At 34.4% G+C, this 4,342-nt stretch overlaps 4 non-coding genes across 4 annotated transcripts; 2 read left to right on the top strand and 2 right to left on the bottom strand.

Annotated features, from left to right (window-relative positions):
* Window positions 1-72, top strand: Trnaq-cug. The gene has a single exon. It is a non-coding gene; the product is annotated as a tRNA-Gln (tRNA).
* Window positions 73-384: 312 nt separating this feature from the next.
* On the bottom strand, window positions 385-500 carry Trnal-caa. Its single transcript has 2 exons — window positions 463-500; window positions 385-430 (listed from the first exon to the last, which is right to left on the bottom strand). It is a non-coding gene; the product is annotated as a tRNA-Leu (tRNA).
* Window positions 501-3,145: 2,645 nt separating this feature from the next.
* On the top strand, window positions 3,146-3,261 carry Trnal-caa. The gene is made up of 2 exons: window positions 3,146-3,183; window positions 3,216-3,261. It is a non-coding gene; the product is annotated as a tRNA-Leu (tRNA).
* A 312-nt stretch (window positions 3,262-3,573) lies between these two features.
* Trnaq-cug lies at window positions 3,574-3,645 on the bottom strand. The gene has a single exon. It is a non-coding gene; the product is annotated as a tRNA-Gln (tRNA).
* Window positions 3,646-4,342: the final 697 nt, after the last annotated feature.

Genomic DNA, 4,342 nt, shown 5'->3' with positions numbered 1-4,342 from the left:
GGTCCCATGGTGTAATGGTTAGCACTCTGGACTCTGAATCCAGTGATCCGAGTTCAAATCTCGGTGGGGCCTGTTTTTTTCTTCTTCTCCCTTGTCATCGTTTACGCAATTGACAGCGACGGTAGAATTCTTTTGCTTTGAATTTAGAACAGAAACTCTGCTTCACACACGTGCGGCGAAGCAGAGTTTCTGTTCGACACTTTGCAACGTTTCGATACGTTTACTCCACTTTTCCGATGCTTTCAAAACGGAATTCAGCATGTTGCGAAGTTCTGATCCAATTAGCATTACTGTTTCGATTCAAAAGAATTATAAAATGTCTTCCAGGAGCTTACGTCGCACTAAAATAGACATTTTCAATCGATCGCTCATAAGAAAAGTTCGTGTCAGGAGTGGGATTCGAACCCACGCCCACTATTGTGGACCAGAATGCACGCTCCGCATTATACAGGAAGGATCTACCTTGAGTCTGGCGCCTTAGACCGCTCGGCCATCCTGATGTTATTCTGCGATTACGATTGATGCCTAATCAATGGTGAATATTCATTTCTCGTTATGTTCAAACAGTTTTATGACAGGCCGACGTTTTACTAACTAAACGATGATTCAATTGCAATTGTTTAGTTTACGGAATTTCGAAAGAAGTTATGACATGTTTTCTCTTTCAAGAAATGAAATTTCCCCGACTGACGTCAAATTAGGAGTCGTTTTTCCATTTTGACACCAGACTATTGGAATTAGGGACAGGAGGTCCCAATTAACTATACGTCAACTTCTAATGCATGACAGAAATCGCTTTATTTCAATTCAAAACTCTTTTCTTGATAGGAGTTAGAGGACAGGCCCCAATCTATTGCTAACAGGAAAAGTATGATGTACGGGGGCGAGGCAGTACATTACTAATTTGAGATTGAGAGAATGTATTTTAAATTAAATAAATTTAAGATACGGTGAAAAATTGCTCGGTGTATGTGTAAATTTACATCTTTATTTTCAGTTGTTAAATATTATTATAAAGATTTGAGAACTTAGGAACAATTTAAAAACGTTGATAAAAATTTATTGTGTTTTTTTTTGTTGATTGTTTGTGTTTTGTATATGTATTTTTTACAGTTGGAAAAGGCTAATGTCCATAGTGTCTTAACTTTACTATTACACTTAACTTAAAATAAATAAATAAATAAATAAAATACAGAAGAACGATGAAAATTTGTGCTGCTATGAAAACCACATGACTTATCAATAACCAACTTTTAAGGTAAAGTACTGACTTCAGTAGGATTTCAGCTAAAAACATTCATACACCATAGGGGATTTTTTCATGTTAAATCTGGCGGTAGAACTGAAAATTTTCATTTTTGACAATATTTTACAATGGTACAAAAATTAAAAGCTTATCTCAGCCAAAGTTTTATATATTGAAAAAATAAATAAATACATAAAAAAAATCTAGCAACGAGTCGTAATTTTTCGGCTATTATGAGAATTTTTTAATAATTAACTTTTGTTTTAATTATAATGAATAAGATTTTCTGGCGCTCTCTGTTGCTAGACTTTATTATAAAAAAAAATTATAGTATTACAGTATTATTATAAAACGACAAAGCACTTAATTTTAAGGATAGTGGTGAGTTTTATAAAAACAAAATTGAAAACGTTAACAACGAGTAAAATCTTTATTAAGTCCTGTCTCTCTCTAGATATGACATATAATAGCATTGTTACTACAAGTCGACCCCCTATAACACTGTTGATAATTCCATTTTATATGAATTCCATGTTGTACGAGTCACTTAGATTTTACAAATACGTGTGCTGGGCTGTGAACGGTTCACGTATTTGTAAAATCTAAGTGACTCGTACAACATGGAATTCATATAAAATGGAATTATCAACAGTGTTATAGGGGGTCGACTTGTAGTAACAATGCTATTATATGTCATATCTAGAGAGAGACAGGACTTAATAAAGATTTTACTCGTTGTTAACGTTTTCAATTTTGTTTTTATAAAACTCACCACTATCCTTAAAATTAAGTGCTTTGTCGTTTTATAATAATACTGTAATACTATAATTTTTTTTTATAATAAAGTCTAGCAACAGAGAGCGCCAGAAAATCTTATTCATTATAATTAAAACAAAAGTTAATTATTAAAAAATTCTCATAATAGCCGAAAAATTACGACTCGTTGCTAGATTTTTTTTATGTATTTATTTATTTTTTCAATATATAAAACTTTGGCTGAGATAAGCTTTTAATTTTTGTACCATTGTAAAATATTGTCAAAAATGAAAATTTTCAGTTCTACCGCCAGATTTAACATGAAAAAATCCCCTATGGTGTATGAATGTTTTTAGCTGAAATCCTACTGAAGTCAGTACTTTACCTTAAAAGTTGGTTATTGATAAGTCATGTGGTTTTCATAGCAGCACAAATTTTCATCGTTCTTCTGTATTTTATTTATTTATTTATTTATTTTAAGTTAAGTGTAATAGTAAAGTTAAGACACTATGGACATTAGCCTTTTCCAACTGTAAAAAATACATATACAAAACACAAACAATCAACAAAAAAAAACACAATAAATTTTTATCAACGTTTTTAAATTGTTCCTAAGTTCTCAAATCTTTATAATAATATTTAACAACTGAAAATAAAGATGTAAATTTACACATACACCGAGCAATTTTTCACCGTATCTTAAATTTATTTAATTTAAAATACATTCTCTCAATCTCAAATTAGTAATGTACTGCCTCGCCCCCGTACATCATACTTTTCCTGTTAGCAATAGATTGGGGCCTGTCCTCTAACTCCTATCAAGAAAAGAGTTTTGAATTGAAATAAAGCGATTTCTGTCATGCATTAGAAGTTGACGTATAGTTAATTGGGACCTCCTGTCCCTAATTCCAATAGTCTGGTGTCAAAATGGAAAAACGACTCCTAATTTGACGTCAGTCGGGGAAATTTCATTTCTTGAAAGAGAAAACATGTCATAACTTCTTTCGAAATTCCGTAAACTAAACAATTGCAATTGAATCATCGTTTAGTTAGTAAAACGTCGGCCTGTCATAAAACTGTTTGAACATAACGAGAAATGAATATTCACCATTGATTAGGCATCAATCGTAATCGCAGAATAACATCAGGATGGCCGAGCGGTCTAAGGCGCCAGACTCAAGGTAGATCCTTCCTGTATAATGCGGAGCGTGCATTCTGGTCCACAATAGTGGGCGTGGGTTCGAATCCCACTCCTGACACGAACTTTTCTTATGAGCGATCGATTGAAAATGTCTATTTTAGTGCGACGTAAGCTCCTGGAAGACATTTTATAATTCTTTTGAATCGAAACAGTAATGCTAATTGGATCAGAACTTCGCAACATGCTGAATTCCGTTTTGAAAGCATCGGAAAAGTGGAGTAAACGTATCGAAACGTTGCAAAGTGTCGAACAGAAACTCTGCTTCGCCGCACGTGTGTGAAGCAGAGTTTCTGTTCTAAATTCAAAGCAAAAGAATTCTACCGTCGCTGTCAATTGCGTAAACGATGACAAGGGAGAAGAAGAAAAAAACAGGCCCCACCGAGATTTGAACTCGGATCACTGGATTCAGAGTCCAGAGTGCTAACCATTACACCATGGGACCTCACACACACCCGCGTGTCGCATATCACCTTAATGCATTGCAGATTGCCTTATCGACTATCGCGTAAAGATATCGCTACATCTGTTGTTGCCGATAATGGAAATCGCTCTGTCTACACCAGGGGTGGTCAACATGAGGCCCGCGGGCCGCATGCGGCCCGCCGGGAGTCGTGTTGCGGCCCGCGGAGCTAGGTCAAATGAACATAAATGTTAACTTTATTGTACATATCACCAAATGAACATTAGAAAAGTTAAGAAGATTTGGAAGAGTTCTATGAAACGTATTTGGACAAGGATAAATATCTTGCGTTTTACAAACATGCTCTGTCAATGGTTTCGCTATTTGGAAACACTTATGCGTGTGAACAACTTTTTAGTCGTATGAAGTACATCAAATCACAAGTGAGAACACGAATTACTGATGTTCATTTGGAAAACTGTTTGCGTGTAGCGACTACATCAGTCCAGATCAATTTTGATGCACTTACTTGTTAGTTCTGTAAAACAAAGTCAGATGTCTCACTTTTAAATATTTTTAAATTGTCTAATAAATATGTTTCTTGGTTATTAAATAAATGATTCTCGGTTATGTTTTATTTTCTTCAAAAAAATAAATATACCTATTTTTTGTGTTTTTTTTACATTAAACCAGGCAAGTGTTTGACCACGATCTCACCTACTGGAAAGCAACGATGCGG

This window comes from Centruroides sculpturatus, unplaced genomic scaffold (genome assembly GCF_000671375.1).
Source record: "Centruroides sculpturatus isolate CEXI.00-Female unplaced genomic scaffold, Cexi_2.0 scaffold844, whole genome shotgun sequence".
Lineage (NCBI taxonomy): Eukaryota > Metazoa > Arthropoda > Arachnida > Scorpiones > Buthidae > Centruroides > Centruroides sculpturatus.
Note: the sequence above shows the minus strand (reverse complement) of the source record. Positions and strands in the feature narration are given on the sequence as shown.